Source organism: Dermacentor andersoni, chromosome 8, assembly GCF_023375885.2.
Source record: "Dermacentor andersoni chromosome 8, qqDerAnde1_hic_scaffold, whole genome shotgun sequence".
NCBI classification, from domain to species: Eukaryota; Metazoa; Arthropoda; class Arachnida; order Ixodida; family Ixodidae; genus Dermacentor; species Dermacentor andersoni.
Window position 1 is genome coordinate 72208088 of NC_092821.1, and position 20520 is coordinate 72228607.

At 44.3% G+C, this 20520-nt stretch overlaps 1 pseudogene; it reads right to left on the bottom strand.

The window, feature by feature from the left end:
* Window positions 1–18722: 18722 nt before the first annotated feature.
* On the bottom strand, window positions 18723–19668 carry LOC126538802 (uncharacterized; annotated as a pseudogene).
* Window positions 19669–20520: the final 852 nt, after the last annotated feature.

Here is a 20520-nt window from a genome sequence, read left to right on the forward strand (position 1 = left end):
AGGTGCATAACAGAACCACAAACATTCGGACTGTGAATTCATAGCTTGATTTTAAACAGCTACGTGCAAAATAGCAATGTAAGTGAAGCGAGAAAGTAATTCTTAGACTCCACTTTTAGAGCCTTCCAAATATTTACACGAAGTAAATAGGAGGGTGGCCTTAGTATAATTGCACTTGTACAAAGTACGTATACTTGTGACCTATATTGCTAAATAGCGATCCTGATCTAAAAAAGCATGAAAACCCGATTCCACCCTCCCATAAATTGGCACAAAACAAAGCGGACAAATACAAAGAAGTTTCACTGCAATGATGGGGACTAGTTCTCCACAACATTAAGTGAGCAGTAATTTGAATTAAGAAATGTATACCAGATAAATCAGCTTAATCCACAACTTCAAGAAAGACTACGGTTTTGAGGATATGTCATACACAAGATTTCGACGGGCACATAGCGAGATGCCTAAATTAAAGGCGTTCAAATAGAATTCTCCATTTGTAGTTTTTTGAGCTATTTTTCATAAACAGTTTCTTAACCAACGTCAACTGCGACTTTGATTTAGGAAATCTAATTGTTGACCCGGAACTTGTAAAAATATTTAAGATTTAATGGTCAAAATAAGAATAGCAATACTTTCAGAATGCCAAGCAAAGAGAAGGTACTACAGCAGCAGAAAATAAAGCAGGTCACGACACTGCTATTACTTGTGATTTTTCACCACCTAGCTACCTTAATATATGTATGTCTACAGCTTACGAAAAGCACGCACCATGACGCCTCGACGTTATGATGACATAAAGATTTGACATTGCCTGCGGCTTCATTAGGTGCCCAAATGTACAGCTCGTTTTGAGCTTAATATCTGCAAGTTGTGTGTTTACAGCAGTCTCTCGAGCGGGCACTGTAAGCATGCCCACTATGCTTTCATATTCTGAGCTCTTTGAATGGTCTCCTTACATTCACCAGGCAAACACAGTTCCATCATTGAGTCTTTCTCCTGTCCCATACCGTCAATATTTCACAAGAAGCAGCATACATTCCCGCACAGCAGCGGTCATAATGTGATGACAGGCCACAAAGTAGGGTGTCCCTTTCAGATTGAAATCATCTGTGTTTGTTTCTTCTCTACGAGTCCTCTGTGATTACCTTCGCTTGAATGGCTTTTTTGTATCTCTGAGGCTGCACCAGATGGATTGCACTGGCATTAACGAATGAGACTAGGCCTTCATTATTCCCCTGCACCAGACGAAATAAGGCTTCGCCTTATAGCCCATCTCATACTGTGTATTGAGTGGCGAATAAAGGCACTACACTAAAAAGTGGTGCTCGCACGGTGACTGCATCTGCACTTGAAGACAGCGCGCAAATAAAGAAAAATTGAGGAAAAATTGCGGCAACCAGCAACCACAAATGGCATGGCTCATTCTTAATAGAAGTGGTTTCTTATTCGGTTCTTGGTCAATTGACTTTTATCTCCACGCTGGAAAACTATCTTTGCCGAGCTTAGAAACAGACATTAGAGGTCACATCATATTCAGAAGTATCTTCGTCGTACTTACCGTTAAAGAATGTAAATCACACACGCAGTGAAAGATATGGTGCTGTTGAAGCGCAGACGTATGTACTGTGGGGAAAGAATGATATACTATCGTAAACAATGCTGTTATTACGAACTCAATAACGGTCACACTGTGGGCTAGTTAAATTAGGTTATAGAATGCATTCACTTGTGTTACAAATTTGTTTGAAGGGACTGAATGAGAGCAGGAATCCGGTAAAGTTGGCAATTCATTACTCAAGTGATATTACTTGTGTTTGAATGGGTTTCCGCAGAACTATCACGTCAAAGTCTCGCCTGTGTTTCGAGTTCTTTGCAAATTTCAATTTGGCCCTGCCATCTGCAAGCCGCCTGGTTATCTGAGATTCAAGAGCGGCTGCCTCGAAAAGGTGGTGGTCCCGGGCTGGAGACCCGAACCAGGAAGAATTTTTCTTCAACTGCGATGCTTTTCTTTCGCGGAACCCGTATGGGTTTCCTTTGTAGCAGTTGCTGCGATTGGGTGGATGCCTCATTTTCTCTTAATTAATTACCTCTCCACCTTGCGGGTTCCCGCAAACTATTACGTCGCAGTCTTGCCATATATTGCCTTGTATTTATTCACTTTCTTCATTTTCTGGATGTACCGCCCACTTGGCCGATACTCCATTGTGGGTGTGTGCCATGGCATGAAATACATAACCATCATCAGAACCGGCGATCATAAAAAAGGACTAGTTGGCGTTGGCACGATATGTACCTCCTAATTCTTGTCCAACCTCCCATTATGGGTATGCGTCACTGTAGGAAAATCACCATAATCAAAATCGACACGCGGACACGTTTCTTGGCCAATAACCCATTTTAGAAGCACGTCATAGTATAGAAATCATTGTTGCGATCGTCTGCCACCTCGTCGTCCACGCCGAGCGGGGTCACTGCCCCCTGTTCAAGCCGAAGTGGCTGTCCGACAGGGCCACGACCATTACCACTCGCTAAACAATGTTTTACCTTCGAATAAAGCCAGTCGACGCTCCGTTCTCAACCTGTCAAAACGTCTATTACTTGCCTCCGCTTAACCAAGCTCCCAAAATCATCATTATAATCACGAGGCGACCACATGTCTCGGCATATTACAGTATATTTCACACACTCTAGTTGAATTTCTTCAAAAACTGAAAATCCATTGTTCATATCACTCCTTCTTTCAAAAGGAACTGTCTGAAACTATTAATCTTCTCTCCACCTTTCACGTGTTTGCCTCAATTCTTGATAACGCCAGCCAGATTGATGTTATATTCCTGAATTTTAATAATGCCTTCGACCGGACCTTTCATTTTGATTTGATAAGGAAACTTAGCAAATACCACTTTCCACCGAGTATGGTAAATTGAATATCTACTTATTGAGCATATTGCCGGAGTACCGCAAAGCAGCATGCTCAGAGCTTTCCTTTTCTTGTGTCTATTGATGACTTAACATCATGCATCGATGCAGTGTTAGTAATGCATTGTTTGCAGATGAGTGCTTATTCTACAAAGTGATTACCACTGCTTATTAACAAGTATCTCTCAATACTAACCTCAGCGCAATTTCTGACTGCTACGTACGATGCTTGGGAAATGAAACTTGGTGAAAAAGAAACTGTGCTTATGCGCATCAACAACAAGAAACACCCTCTATCGAATCCTTACAATATTATGGATGCGAAATTACCGAGATAGGCGCTTTTAAATATCTAGCTGTCACAATAAACGACCAGTTGAACTGCTCACAACATGTCAACAATGTCTGTGCGTCTGCCAAGCGTAAACTACGCCTGCTAAGGTGCAGGCCTAAACACTCGCTTTCATCCGTGAAACTATTGGTGCGTAACGCGTTGGCAAGGTCGAGATTGGAATATGTCGGTGTCGTGTGGGATTATTTCAAGAAAAATGGCGTTAGCAACTGGTGCACATCAACACACTAGCTATCTGGTTCATATTTCATTGTTATGAACGTCATGATTCCCCACCTCACTTAATGAATAAACATAATATTGCCAGTCATGAAACTCGAAGAAAGGGACAACTGAAAAATTTATTTTCTTCTTCTGAAAACATGACTCACAGTTTGGTCCTGCACCCTAACTCCAACTGTTATCAGACCAACTCGGCACCATCACTCCGACAAAATAACTGTATTTCACGCACACGAATTCCTAAGTTTGATTTTTTTCGCCCGAACAATTACTGAATGAAACACCCTGCATGTTCATGTGTTCACCTCTAACAATGTACCACTTGCAATGGAATAATTGTGCTTGTAGCAAATCCTATTTTTGCATGTGGGGCTATCTATAAATCAATGTATTGTGCCCATGCTCTCACTGTATTGAACTTGATAAGGCTCATAGGGTTCGGGTATTGTTCATATTTTCTTCTTTTCGAGAAAAAAGCTCTCCTTGGTTATAACGCAACGTTCGAAGTCCCATGCTTGTACACTCTGCTTCTTAGCTGCACGGTACACTGCATTCCTTTCTTTCTGTTACTTCTTTGCTTTGGAAAGCATATATTCGTACCACACCATTATCAAAAATAATGCACTCCTGCCTGGGCCAAGCTTTTGACTCCAGTATACTGAAAATGTGTGAAACAATCTGTGGCCCACTGTTTATGGAAGGCTCAAATAGCGGGATTTTACTGCAACCTTGACAGGTGTCCGAAACATCTGCTGTTTCGCGAGAGAATTTCCCGGGACAACTAAGTGCTCAAAACGCGAGATGTTCCCTGCTGGGATGCCCAGGGTGGATCTCCTGGTAGATCCGAAGAAATATTAAAGGGATAAGGCCAGGCCATGGGGTAGCTGACTGACTTTCCTCGGTTTTCTGTTTGTATTGTAGGTTGACAGGTGTATGTCAGTGATATTTTTAAGTTACAAGGAAACTCGTAATAACGAAAAAAAGAAATAACTTGATTGGGGCTCAATGGCGAGAGCATCGGGGCTGCTTTATTGGGGGATCAAGGTTGTTATCTTGTCACTAAACGCCCTTCATGTGTTTTCTTTTTATTTCTTGAGTGAGGGGGAATCCACTCCCCGAGGACCTGACCAGCGGCCGATAGACGGACAAACCCAGGTGAAACCATGGGATGTTAGGCAAAGAAAACTTCGCTTTAAATTATGGGCAGAACCCATCTATAGACTATGACGGCTGATGGTATAGCACTTAGCATTCAGTCGGGGTAACGATGCGCACCAATCGTGGCGAACACACCTTTATTTAGAATTAGTAGGGGCCATTCTGAGGTTTTTCATTGTTTCGGCTACATGCGACATTACCTCTCTGAGGTAAGCCCATTGTGCAATGACATTCGCTCCCAGGATCGGCCGAAACCATGAAGGCATGACGACGACTGTATGACGAAGATGCAACGATGACGAGGAAATGTCTAAGAAGGAATGACTTCGATAGAGCGGCGAGGCCCCTATGACAGTGACGGCATGACGACAATGACATGAGGAGAAGGTAATGGTGATGATGGCCTGACGGCCTCGGTATTGTCAATGTTGCAGGGACCGTGAAGATTCACAGCACAACGCAAGCCCAGAAAATAACTGGTTTTTGGGTGCCCAGCAAAACAAATAACGCTCAGAAGAATAATATTGGCGAGCACTCGTCGATCGTCGAAATTTCCTATGCGGATGAGACGCTTCGGATATTTATCCGTGCCTCATTCGAATTTCCCGTGTAATTGCTCGTGCCTGCTTAAGTTATAGAATGTACACCGCTATTCTCATCGCGCACGCAATCTGATCAGTCAAGGCAAGGTGACAACGTAAACAGCAGGTAGAACCAGCGATAACATTCGAACTAATCCTAATAAACGGAACCCTTGTTTAACGTTTCCACAATAATAAGACTTTCTTTCACTACACTGACGCAGGAGTCATGCATTCCTTTCCATATACGTGTGCTCAGGACATCTTCTGCCCCACTTTCAAATACAAACTCATGTTTTTAGGTGTCTATTCAATTGCACTGACACATTTACCGTGCTATAGACGCTGAGTAACTAGGTGAGTAGTCATCAAGTTCTTAACAACCATTTCAGTTTGAAAACGGTGTCCGCCATTGGCTAAGGAACTTCGTGGATTTTCATGTCCAGGATTTAGATCCACTTTATCCCTGCGTGCAAAAGGGACCACGCTCAAAGAGGCTGCTAGTTTCCGGAGCATTTCTAGTACTCAATAAAAGTATGATTATTAGGCTTAACGTGTCCCAACTGCACAGTAGCTTATGGGGTACACCATCGCGGAGGGCCTTGGATTATTTCTGCCAGCGTAGCGTTCCATAACATCCACGCAAAGCACGGAACAAAAGCGGCAGTGCGCTCCGCCTCCGTCAGCATGCGGCTGCTACGGCCAGTATTCCAGCCTCCAAAGTTCTGCTGAGCGGCGGCACGTTAAATTCGCTGAGCAATAACTGCGGGTCTAGGACTTTTCGCACACTTCATATGCCGTATACCATACAATCGTAAGACCCGCTCAAGACGTGCTGACTATGTCAGTGAAAAAAGAAATAAAGTTTCCCAAATACGGCCCACGTCTGTGTTATATGAAAATAAGGACGCAATTGACATTCAAAAAGCCCCGTGTGAGATTGTGTTTATTGGTATAAGAAAATAGAGGGTATCTAACCATATTGAGCCCATTGGGCAACCCTTCACTGTGAAGTGGAGAAAACAGGCTAAACCGTGATTATAAATAGCGGGAAAAAATATTTCAGACTAGGCACACATATAGACGCTGAAACTTTCCTCGTCCCGTTGGTCCCTGGCTATATAATATGATGTATCTCAACAAACACAGCAGTGCATTGATGGCTTTTCACATCCCAACCCCAGGATCTCTTATTCTATAAGCTACCAGTTATCTCATTTCTCTCAAGTTATCATAAATTCGAACCTTCAATCGTGATTTGCTGGGATGCTACGCAACAGGTGCAACCCGTTATCCTGTGAGATGGCATGGTATAGCAAAACTTTATTCTGGTCGGAAGTGCTTCTCTTGCGGAACACATCTCGCCCGTCTCTGTGTTTTTCTGGACTTCTTACTGCACCTGTGGGGTCTACCGCCCCCTCCATCGCGGTGATGGATGTACAACACCCCGAGGATCCTCCCGGTTCCCGTTCACCCGCGGACATCGGTTCGAGGAAGCGAGGAAATACGTCGAGTGGTAGCGAGGACACAGAGCTGTACTGCGCATCAGGTGACGAGTCCTCGGAAGACAGCTTTCGACTTGTCCAGTACCGCAAGGCCAAACGAAGAATTATCAACTCATCTTCGGCGTCCAGCTCGAACACTGTGAAAACAGCTCCTCAGCGATGGCCTCACTGCATCCTGTTTGTGCCACAGAACGCTACCGACAACCTGCGCGTCCTCAACAGGCAAGCTCTCTCCGTGTATCTAGAAAACACCGTGCCAAATGAGATCAAGGATGTTAGGATAAACACTAGGCGAAACATCCTGGCAATCGATGTGATGAACCCGAGTGCACTGACCATACTACAACATGTAACGCAGCTCGGAAACATCAAGGTCCGATCCATCGTGCCAACGAATGGTTCCACAATAACAGGAGTCATCTATGACATTGACAATGAAATATCTAATGCAGACCTCCCAATTCTCATAAAACCAGCAAGCAAACACAACGTGATTGTGCATGTTGGTCGCCTCGGCAACACACGTTGTGTGAGGATAACCTTCAAAGGCGACTGCCTTCCACCCTACGTGAAGGTCGGCCACTTTCGCCACCAGGTTCGACCATTTATTCCAAGACCAATGCAATGCTTCAATTGTCAGAAGATTGGACATGTGAAGGGTGTTTGCAGAAATTCGGCCGTGTGCCCTCGATGTGCCGAACCCCACTCAGAAGACAACTGCAGCGCAACCACGTTGAAGTGTCCTAACTGTCAAGGTGATCACTGCGCCTCTTCCAAAGACTGTCCCCAGATCAAGAAAGAGATCACCATTCTTAAACAAATGGTGAGAGACAACTCTACCCACAAAGAGGCCGCTGTGAAAGTACGGCGAAGACGACGTCACCGACGAAGGTCTTCACGGCGGAAAACATCAAGCTATCAGGAAAAGTCACCTCGTCAAGCATCATCATCAGCGGACGTTTCCAGCACTCCGAACACCGCTATTGGAAAGGAGAAAACTGCCAGATCTCTCTCCACAAAGGAATGGCCGCCACTTCCGCGTACACGACCGCCAGAAGAGCCGCAGAAGAAGCCGCCTCCAGTACAGCAAGGTGCTGTATCCGACGAGTCGCGGAAAACGGATGAGCAAGTGATAGCACTTATCAGGCCTTTAATGAATGCCATTCGCGTGCTGCTAAGCAACATGCACACACCGTCTGCCAGAAGTGCGCTTCAAGTACTGGACGCTCTCAGTCCGGTGCTTGCAACCCTTGAGTAGATCATGGTTCCACAGCCACGGTCTTTTAGGGAAGAGGTCCGACAAGCAGCTATTTTTCAGTGGAATGCCCGCGGACTCAGAGCGCGCCTTTCGGATTTCCGTCGCTTCGTGTACGCCAATATGTTTCCCATTATCGTCATTTGCGAGCCGAACTTATCGAACAAAATCAGGCTTTCTGGGTATGAATCATTTATGTCGTCAACTGTTTATGAAAACAGTAAGGTTTTGGTGTTTATTCGCCGTGACCTCACCTACACTCATCAGCCTGTACCACCTAATGACAGTAATCATTATATATGCCTAAACGTAAGGAAAAAGAATCTGGCCTTTACTTTTGTTGGCGCCTACATATCTCCGTCAAGTCGATTTGATTACAAAAGACTACGAGACATCCTTTCCTCAACTTCCAATCCCTGGGTCATCATTGGAGATTTCAACGCCCATCATACCCTCTGGGGAAGTCCGATCATCAACGCAAGAGGCAGAGCTCTGGTATCTTTCGCCTCCAGTAATGAACTTTGGCTGCTGAATGATGGAAGTCCTACGTTCTTACGTGGATCCACGTACAGCAGCTGTCTTGACTTGGCTTTCGTCTCACGAAGCCTAGTCAGACGTGCAGGGTGGTTTGCGGACATAGAGACGCACGGAAGCGACCATATCCCCACGTACATCAAGATTAGAGGATTGACCGCCTCCAAAATACGGGATACGATCCAAAGAGTGGACTGGCCTAAATTTCAGTCTATTATGGAAGAACGCTGCGACGCCAATCCATCTTTCGACTTGGAAGAGGCAATCAAGAGCGTGGTGCAAGACACTATGCGTACTCTAACATGCTCCTCGAAACTTAATGATTTTGATGTGGAACTAGAACGACTTCGAGCAATCCGACGACGTGCTGAACGAAGATACCGACGTACGAAAACAATGGACGATCTACGGACCGCCAGGCGAACGCAAAAGAAGATACAGCGCCGGTTAGACAAGCTCGAATCGCAACGTTGGGCTGCTTTCTGTGAGTCGCTAGATCCACGCAAGCCTTTATCGCAACTATGGAGAACGGTGCGCGGACTGCGGACACTTCCGGTACAGCGATTCCCATTCAAGGCGCTTGCCCTCTCTCAAAAGAGATCGGAGATTGACGTGGCAGAGGATTTCTGCGCCAGATTATCCGGCCAACTCACAGCTACCAACATTCGATCGCCTTCGAACAGCTGTCCGCCACCACGTGATCACCGGTTGGATCTACCATTCTCGATCCACGAACTTAAGGCAGCATTAGCTTTGTGTAGCCACACATCAGCGCCAGGACCTGACGGAATTTCCTACCGAGCTCTGTGTCACCTGGGGGAGCGAGCGAGAGGAGTTCTCCTTGAGGTGTACAATGAATCTTGGAGAAATGGCACGCTACCAACAACCTGGAAGACAAGTCGCCTTGTACCACTACTGAAGCCTGGCAAGTCGCCGTTGGAGCTCTCATCATATCGCCCGATCGCCTTGGCGAGCTGTGTGGGCAAAGTAATGGAGAGGATGGTCCTAGGACGCCTGGAGTGGTACTTGGAGTACCACAACACCTACCCAAATGCCATGGCGGGCTTCCGACGTGGTCGGTCATCGATCGATAACGTCGTCGACCTGGTGACCTACATTCAACATGAGAAATGCCGTAAGCGTCTCTGCGCATCCTTATTCCTCGACGTTAAAGGGGCGTATGACAACGTTACGCATGAAGCCATCCTCTCTGCTCTCGCAGAGGTAGGAGTGGGTGGTCGGATGTTTCAATGGATACGGAGCTATCTGTCCATGCGATCCTTCTTTGTAAGCACCGAGGAAGGCCATACTTCTCTACATTATAGCTACCGTGGCGTCCCCCAGGGCGGTGTACTTAGCCCCGTGTTATTTAATCTAACGCTAATTGCTCTCCTTGAGCACGTGCCAACCACAGTCAGGCTATCAATGTACGCGGATGACATCTGCATATGGACATCTGCAGTAACACGCCTACAGTTGCGAGCGAGAATTCAGAGAGCCGCCACACAAACTGCTATCTACCTCCGTAATCGAGGCCTGGAAATTTCTTCCGAGAAATGCGCACTAGTGCCATTTACGCGCAAACCTATGGCAAACTACAGTGTAATGATAAATGGCCAAATAATACGACGGGTCCGATCGTACAAGTTTCTAGGTGTCATAATCGACAGGGACTTGTCATGGAGCCCACACATATCATACGTGAAAAAACGGTTGACAGGCATCTGCCACCTGTTCAAGTTTTTCGCTGGCAAGACCTGGGGAATGTCGCCTAGTGCCATGTTACAACTGTACAGGGTGCTCTTTCTAGGATTTCTGCGATACAGCTTGCCAGCAATAAACAACACAGGCAAAACGAATCTACGCACAATACAAAGTCTTCAGGGTCAAGTGCTCCGGATCTGTCTAGGCCTGCCTCAGAGTGCTTCAACATTGGCTACGATAGCAATCGCTAGAGACCACCTTGTCAAGACCCACATTGAAATTGAAGTACTCAGGACCCATATAAGGCATCTAGCCAGGACTCCTCGTCACCATTTAGCCTCTCTACCAACGGACAGGCCACACACATCTTTCAGCCAAAAGATAACTGCATATGTTGAATCATTGCCAGCATGTTTCACTCCGGCTGCGAGACCTTCGATCCCTCCATGGTGCCTCGCTCAGCCAAAAATCAACCTCGCAATACCTGGCATCTCGAAAAAAGCTGATCTGTCATCACCAGCCCTTAGACAGCTCACGCTACTATATTTGTACGAGAACTACCGTGACTCTACGCATATTTACACTGATGGATCTGTCCTTCCAAGCAGCTCCGCGGCGGCAATCGTCATACCAGCGAAAGCTACAACAATTAAATTTAAGACGACCCACGCGACAACATCGACGGCAGCAGAGCTCGCAGCGCTCTTTACTGCCCTTCATCACATCGGTGATGAACCGCCACACAAGTGGACAATATTCTGCGATTCGAAGGCGGCCCTGCAGTCTCTACTGTCACCTTTACGACGCGGACCGCACGAACAGCTAATATTCCATATTACAGAGACGTTACACCATATAAGTGACGCAGGCCATGAAGTAACCTTCCAGTGGCTTCCAAGTCACTGCGGGATTATCGGCAATGAACGGGCGGATCACGCTGCCCGCTCAGCCCATACTGAGGAGCGCCACGTCCCAATTCCTGTTTCTAGAACTGACGCGGCACGGAAGCTCCACCTACTTGCTCGGCAGTGCACCGCATCGCAATGGAATGAGCCACATTTAAGAAATACGCGACTGTACTCACTTGATCCAACATTAAGTCTTCGAGCGCCATCACAGCTTCGCCGTAGAGACGCCGCGCTTTTATATCGACTTTGGTTGGGCGTTGCCTTTACTAAAGCCTATGCCTTCCGCATAGGGATGACCGACACACCAACCTGTGACCACTGCGGCCAGGAAGAATCAATTGGCCATATTTTGTGCGCCTGCCCGCAGTACAGTCCACAGAGGGCATGCCTTAGCCACGAACTTGACCGACTGGACGACCAACCGCTATCCGAAAAAAGAATTCTAAAACATCGAAAGGACCTACCTTCACAGAAGAAGGCCGTGCAAGCGCTTTTGCGCTTCTTGCGATCTACCGGCCTGTGTGAACGACTTTAATTGGAACGCCTTTTGTGTGTGTGTCTCCATGTGTGCGCGTTCCCCTCCCTTTTTTTTTTTTTTTTTTTTTTTTTTATTATTTTTTTTTTCGTTTTCCTCTCTGTCATCTTTCTAACCCCTATCCCCCATCCCCAGTGTAGGGTAGCAAACCGGAGACTCATATCTGGTTAACCTCCCTGCCTTTCCTCTTCATTCTCTCTCTCTCTCTTATTCTGGTCCTTCGGAACGCGCACCAGCACGTAGCGGGCCGCGCCCACGTAGGTACAGAAAGGTCGAACCTCTCCGCCGCGTGGCCGGCCCGATTGACAGACCATAGCTGTGCTTCAACATCGGGGCTGCTGAGGGCAGCCTCCCATTTGGACGACATGCCACCGTCGCTGTCGCGCAACGCGGGGCACCACCAGAACACATGTTCTGTGTTAGCTACGTCTAAGCATAGCTCGTACATTTTGGTCGATTGTATCTCTGCATAGACTCTGTGTAACAGTGCGGGGTAAGGGTACACCTCAACCTGGAGTAACATGAGTGTTAAAGCCCGTGGTCAGCCTAGTTTCCTATGTGGCGGAGGATATCGTCTCCGTCCCACGTAAAAATATTTGGTAAGTTCGTTATATGAGGAGGGCGAGCCCTGATTGTCCATAACCTCAGCGCCGCGCCACCCGGTAGCTACGCAATCGACGACTCCTCGCGCAGCTCTATGGGCCGACTCGTTGAGGCTTGATGCAATTTTTTAACTGTACAGAAAACGGGCCATGTGAACAAGCATGCGCACAACGTGCGAGAAGCGTTCATACATGGTTCTATTGCGAGGCTTACAATAGCAGAAAATTGTAGGCCTCAAAGAGGGCAGTGTGCAGTATGTGTGATATATGATACATCATCTCGGATGTTTCACCACATTTCGGTTTTTCAATTTTTTTTCAAATGTGAACCAAGTCAACGCAAGCGGTGCAGGAGACCTCTTTTGTAAAGCACAGCGTATCACTCACCTCAAACATCGACGTCACACCGAGACCATAGAGTACAGGTACAAACACGTGCGTAGCCAATGGGAAAAGAAGTAGCGGCAATGTCGTCCCCCAAATCAGGTGCCAGCCATACGCGTAATAGTGAGCAGGTAAGGCGACAAGCCCCGTTGACGAGATGATTGATGCCACAGTCGAAGCTGCCAGAGGAAGCATCCTAAGTGTCCGGCTTCCGAGAAAAACTTCCACCACTGCGGACGTCGAACCAGCGTATCGCCCATGTTTCCGTAAGGAGAACCAAAGACCCACAGAAAAATTTGCCAGGACCAGAACTCCGAACAGGACATATTCCAGGACGTCCATCATGGATTATCTTTTTCTGCGTGGGAGAATTCAAGCCGCTTGAAATGCTACCGCTTGAATCGCGCTTTGCAACGAGTAAAAACTTCTAGTTTTCAGTTCACATTGCACAGATTTGGAATTTGCATGACGCCTCGCACGTTCGCACATGCACCCTGACACCCTATCGCTTATATGCGCAAATAGCTACTATGGAATTGTGCTTTGTTGGCTAAAATGAGCACGAAGTATTAAGCAAGACTCGAAGCAGCGCGAAGAAGACGAGGAGAACAATCGAAACCACAAACAGGTGGAGCTCTGTACTACCAAGTGAAAATGTTATTGAAAGATCAACCAGCTTTTATAACATGTAAAAAAAACCATAATCACAAGGTTGAAAAGCATGCGCACTGCCTACAAGTAGAGGTGCTTATCTCGAAAATTTATCTGAAGTTTTGTTAGCCTGAGGCGACGCTGTGCTAACGCATTTATCTCCTGCTTTGGTAATATAGTAAGCTTCAATAATTTATCTTTCTTTTTCCCTCTTTCCGTGCTTCAGCAACCTGGTGTCATTAAACACTGGGGTACATCAGAACTCGTTCATATGCGTAGCTAAATTGCTACCGTACCTGTTTTTTACATTGTTTTTATGCTTACTAGCTCTATCATTAAAACATTGCCGGTTTGTCCGATGTACATTTGTACGAAATTTATAAATCTCGTAAACGGCATCAGAGGTGGACTTGAATTATTTCTTGTGATTGGTGGTGCATTCCTGGCGTTTACGATTTTCCATAGCATTGCATAATATCGCAAGCTTACAGGGACCGGAAAACACTAAGCTGATTTGGTGCCTATTAGCCACTTTATTTACATTATGGGATAACTTGTAAACATATAGTATTACATCAGAAGGTGGCTTCTTTTTCGTGCTTTTCGATTTTTCTTCCTGGGTGTTTTGTGTTCTTTCTGTTGTAGGACTATTTTACGCACGGCTGTGATGAAAGATCATGGGTACCCGGCTGTGTTAAAACGTTCTGTCTGCTGTAGGAGACTATTTTTCATTTGGTTCTCACAGAATTTGTTCATTGTAGCTTGAATACAGGAGATGACTATTCCCCTTTTCGCGATTTTTGAGTGATCACTGTCATAGGGAAGCATGCCTTTCTTAGACCTAGGTTGATAAACCCAGCAAACGTGGTGATTTCAAGCAAATGAAAGATTAATAACCCAGAATCGAATGCTAGTTTAATTCGGCAGTTCAAAGGTGAACTTCAATCCCCCGCCGTGTATATTAAAATTCTAAGAAGAATTTTCAATTCTTCGTCAAAGCAATAACCAGGTCGCTGATTTACAAAAACCAGCTAGGCGTCTACGCAGCGATAAAAGCGCGTACATGGGAAGTCAACTAAATCAGAGCAAATGTGTTTGTTAATGCTAGATAAAAAATATATCACAAAGCAAGCGTGCCATGAATGAACTGATAGAACAACAGGTTTCGAAATTCTTGTTCACCTGATTCATTGACAATTTCTCCTAAAGCAACCAACACACCGTCTCAAGAAGGTGAATTAAACCGATCTTCCCGATCGACAGAAAACCCGCTGACGCAATGAAAATTTGTAGCCCAAGTTCGCCTTAGTTCATTCACAAATTCTTCTCACTCAGTAGGAATCATTTACCTGCAGATTCTTTAGATGGCCTTGCTAAACGTCCGACAAGCCACTACCACAAAGTTTTTTTTTTGATACAATAACCCTGAACGGGTGGTTCGGATTATATGTTTTGCACATAAAGAACACTTGCAGAAACCAAGATTCTGCTTTGCTAGCGAGCTTCTTTAACAGTTCAAGATTATGTTTTGTAAGTAGCTTGAGAGCAGCTGTCGTTTCATTTTTGGATCTAAACTGACTGGTTTCCACTTCTACGTAATAGCTCAGGTGACTTTTTCTTTCAGGAAGGATTCTGGTAGTACGACGAACCTTCCTCTTTGTCGGACTGCAGACATTCATGCTGTTGTCCTTCATCCAGGACCCAACTTGTTTGAACGGTAATTTAGGTGCCTTCCTATGTTGCACGTTCTTTATAACGCAATCAACGCTTTCTCTGCTTGCGTAGTCCCCGTTCATGTTCGTCGGCCTTGTCTGACATATCTCTGGCCATGGCCCCAAACTGCCAAGCGAGGTTTCTGAAGCAGGCAAAGATAAAAAACAAATAGATAACTTCTAGAAGCTTACTACATCACCAAAGCAGGAGATGAATGCGTTATCACAGCGTCACTCAGCCTAAGAAAACTTGAGATAAATTTTCTAAATAAGCACCTCTATTGGTAGGCAGTACGCATGTCTTTGAACCTTTTGGTTATTGTTGGTCTTTTATGTCAGTTATAAAAGGTGATTGGTCTTTCAATAAAATTTCCAATTAGCAGTACAGCGCTGGTCCTGTTCTGCCTGTTTTCGATTGTTCTCGTCTTATTCGCTCTGCTCCATATTTCACTTAAGACGAACCAACTCACCCAAAATCAAGTTGTTGCTACTAAAGATTTCTTAAGCTTTCGAATTTCTTTATAGACGGCAGTTCAAATCAAGAACCATAATACGAAATGTCTTTGCACTCAGATATAACACCCTGCTTGACCGAATCAAAATTCAAGGTACAGCTTGAGCCGTCAGCCACCCATCATCAGGCGCAGGCGTGCACATTCGGTTTACCCGCAGGGTGCGAGGATGCTTGCCTTACTGAGATAACTCAGCTCGTTTCCTTTGATTTACTTTGCTTGCTTTCTAATCAAAGGAAGCAAATGCAAAAGTATCACAGTATGGCGAGCATTCTCGCAACTCCCACCCGCTTCGGTAAAACGCGCTCGCGTTTCTGTTAACTAACATATCTGAGCTGTTTATCCCATGTACATCTAGCAGAATATATGACAATGATATGTATTTTCCCAACAGTACAGTATAATGACAGGAAGGGTCATGCGGAAAAAGCTGTCATTTCGACAGCTTGACGAAGCCGAAGGCCCCCGCATTAGCGATTACTGGAATAACAAACACAATCGACTTATAACTTTTGAGAAATTTAGAGAAAAATTACGCAAACAACAGAAGAAAGTTGTGTACAACAATGCGAACTTACACACCCTTACAGCAATATATAAAATATAAGCATATATACCTACAAACAAAATTTCAATCTGCTACAGGCATTGCATACTAAACGAAAGCTTTAAGTGTGCATTATTATGCAAATATTTTTCTGCCAGATGCAGAGCAAGAACGAGCAAAGCAAACATACTGCTCTTGTCCGAGAAAAGCAGCACAGAAAAACCATTTTTTTTCCTAAAGACATCACAGAGAAAAAAGAAATCAAACAAATTCGTCTAGTTTTAAGCTGAAATAACTACGAATAGCTTTAAAGGTAGTGTTCTCCAGTTGAATCGCTTCGCTGTGTAATCTATTCACTAATCTTCGTAGGTAACTACCAAGCATCTTTTGTCCATACGTTTTTCTTATTGTTGATGTTTTGCAGCATTCCTTTTTGCATGTTGAATATACAGTGCTACTCTTTTCTGATTTAGCAAGTTGCCTAAAAAACTCGATACAGTGTTTAACTCTTCCTTATAAGTTCTACACAGTCCATAATCGTACATTTATGCGATTGGCATCATTCTATATTTTACAAAAAATTCTGGTGTAGGAAAGTAACCAGGGACCTTTTCAATTATTCATAGTAAGTTTGTTACAGCGCAACACAAGACAAGGACAAAACAAGGTATAAAACGACGACACGGCGCTGACTCTCAACGTGTCGTCGTTTTATACCTTCTTTTGTCCTTGTCTTCTGTTGCGCTGTAACAACCTTACTATTAATCCCAACCAACTGGCCCAACTTGCCGTTTTGACCTTTTCAATTACCCGTAGGAGCTTTTTTTTTTTTTTTCGCAGGACATGAACGTTTTGTATACTTCCTTGAGTGGCAGTAGCCCAAACAAAATGACAAAAATTAGGCCGAGATTGAAACAAACAGTTAAAAATCATCATCATAACATTTTGTCGTAGTATATCGCGACTACGATAAAGAATACCAATTACCCGGGATGGTTTTACTGCTACACAATCGACATCTGTATCCCAGGATGAGGTTTCTTGAAAGACGACACCCACTGTTTTAAAGCTGCGTAATATAACGGTAGACCAAAAACGTAGTAGCATCGGTTTATTATTTACAATATTTTTAGAAGAAAACCCGCTGCAATTTACTGCAAATTATCATAGCCTTCGGTTTTTTTTCTATTTAGTCCAACTATTTTGGCATGTCCATTCGTCCAATTTTTTTAAGGTTAAATTAGCTCCATCAATTAATTCATCAACTGAATTTACTATTAAAAGATACGGTTGTCATCAGCGTAAATTATATATTTTGCCTCAGACTTTATATTTTTATGTCATTAATGTAAAGACTAAAGAGAAAGGGGCCCAAGATGCTACCTTGTGGCCCAACACAATATGCAGCAAGCAGACTGGAGACATCTTTATTTGTGTCCACTGTCTGGACACGGTTCTGTCGATAGGATTCAATCGAGTGTGCAGCTTGGCCGTGGTAGCCATAGCGTAAAAGTTTCTCAATTAGAAGAGAATGGTTTATATGGTAAAAGGCTTTGGTAAAGTCTACGAAACTTTCTAGGACCAATTTTCCCTCGTCAACAGCGGTTAAGAACAATTCTTTCTGAGGAAGTAAGGCAAGCTCACTTCTGAGACCCTTACGCAAACCAAACTGGAACGGAGTTATCAGATCGTATTTTTGTTCGATTTCCATAAAGTTATTTAAAATAACTTTTTCTAGAATTTTTCAAAATGCAGGAAGGATCTATATTATGCAATAATTACCCATGTCATTTTTAGTACCTTATTTGTGCAACAATATTAAATGAGCTGCTTGCATTTGACGAGGGAAAAGAGCCTGGTTAGCACCGAGGTTAAATATAGTAGAAACACAAGGGGCTAAAAGATCAGCAACATACTTAATAAGTTTTATTTGGAATACATCGATGTCTTTTGGGTTAATTCTATTGCGGTTATTAATTATCTCATTTACTTCAATTTCATTTACGGGTTTTAAAAGAAATTGGGCTTTTTACATAGGGAAGGTTATTTAGGTTATTTTTCACGACAGGCATGTTAACGACACTAGTAAAGTGCTTGTTAATTGCGTCTGCAAGCAATATACCTTAAAGTTCCTCACCATTCTTTTTCAAACTTCGTAATTGTATCAGGAGTCGCTTTATGCTTTAAGACGGAGTTACGCCTCTTCCACATAAACTCTGAATATCCAACTGCAGCACCGAATTTGCAGAGTAGCCACGCCTTACTTTTTTTTATATCCTTATGCAAACGATTATGGCATGTTTTAAACTTAAAAAAAGCTCAGCAACTTTAGTTTCAATAAACTTCTAATATAGCTTATTCTCCTCGATTCTAAAAGGAGGTCTGAGCTTATTCAGTGTGTCCGATTTTTTTCCTTTGCTTAACGCGAATAACAGGAAAGCTAGCTGCATATGCTGGTTTAGAATAAGAAAAAATAACCTGCCTCTTCAGTAGACCATGGTTATGGTAATAAAATTGCATCGAATGAAAGCCGTAGTTGTTATAAGAACAAAGTTCAGATTTTTTATTTAGAACATGACGGCTGTTCACATGAAAACAATGAAATGATTTTAGCAAAGCTTTTCCTATATACTGGTCACATACTTGGAATAATACATAGGTTTGGCTGTTTGCGTCTGTCACATAGTTTTCAACAAATGCCATGTGTCTTATCCGAGCTTGTCAAGATCACCCACGCTGAGAATCGACGCCGCCTGTCTACCGTCGGCTTTGCGCACAAGAACTTGGCCGTTATTGTTCCACACATATTTGTATTTTGCCTTTTTAGCCCAGGTTCTTGTTTCGTGCAATAAAGCACTTGTCCTTTTCGTCACATTTTCTTTTACGAAGGCAACGTGACTCATATCACGTAGCTCTTTCCTGATTTACCACCAACGGTCCCTATCAGACTGTTTGGCGAAACGACAGATAATACTTGGGATTTCTTCCTTCTTTGACGGCAGACGGTGAACCGAAACACGTCATCAGCTGTTAGCTCTGGAAGCTTAAGCTGCGTGGCTAGCGCATTTAGCTTATCAAGCAGGTTTTCTTTTTCCGCGTGCCTCATGCCGTGGAATTCAAGATTGAGGCGGCGGCTCCTCCATTCAAGGGCATCAATTTCGGATTCAAGCAAACTGACATCACTCTCGTTTTCCTGAAGTTTTCCGGTTCGGCGGTTTATATCCATAATTTCCTTTTCCATTCTGCCGCAGTTCATCATACTGCTCTGACCAGAATTGCAAAGAGTCCTAAATGCCTTCAACTACTTCCTTCAGCGGCAATAACTGGTGAAGCTTAGAACGTATATTCTTTAAAATAATTCGAATGTCTTTTATGTCAGAATCGTGACTTGCACTCTGTGGCTGCACTCGAGTTTTCTGTCGCTGGCAAGTCGTGCAGCTCCAAGATAGACGGTACGCCTCTTCCTTAATCTTTAGCGTTGTATCAAAAATTCCTGAACATTTTCCGGTGTGAAAAGAAAGAGTACAGTCACTGCCACAATAAAAGAACCCGACTCGGGTAGCCGTACCTCGAAAGTCGAACATAACACATTGGAATTCATGTTCACTTTTTCGCAGCAGCAGCAGCGGTGGCAACATCAAGTACAAAGAAATATAACTAGGGGAATTAAGTGTTCAGAAAAACTAGCCTGCGAAAAAGCAGGTGTTGATTTCGGAGACGTTCTCTCGACGCTGCCGCTGCTGCCAATGTGACTTGATTTTGGTTGCTTTATAAGTCGTTGATCGACAGTGGCGCTTGATGGCAGATGCGGCTGGTTGCGGTGAGGTGTGATTGGTTTTGACGCGAACTTCCGCAGCCCCTCGTCAGCAGCAGCCAAGGTGCGATGTATGCCGTTTCAAGAGAGCCGATACGTACCTGCGAAAAAAGCATGTAATGCTTTAGGCGACGTTCCCTCGATGCTGCCGCTGCCGCCAATGTGATCAACAGCAAAATTAAGCGAAAGCATGAAGGACAGAAATACAGATGAACTCATGGTGACCCAGCTTGAGAGCCAAATGATAATAAGCACACATATACTGCCAGTATTAGGTTAATTTGCATATTGGTTGCCTCTTAGCATATGCTGTTACACAGTCAGTACCATATAACGGACGACAACCTCGGACCTTATAATCTTCATCATAGCCAAGTCAATGAATTCCCCATTGCTAGTTCAAGCACCCGAAATTAGAATTTTACAACTTTTTGAGCCGACTTACGCAAGGTTTTATGATGGAGAATTTACAACTGAATTGTAATATGTAGGAACTTCCAAATACGCCTCCTCAAAAGTTTGTTCACTTTGCCTCATTAATGTTCATCACGGGATAATTATATCCAGCTTTTCTGGACACGCACCTACTAGCGCCCCAAGCGTCCCCGGCCCGAAGCTAGCG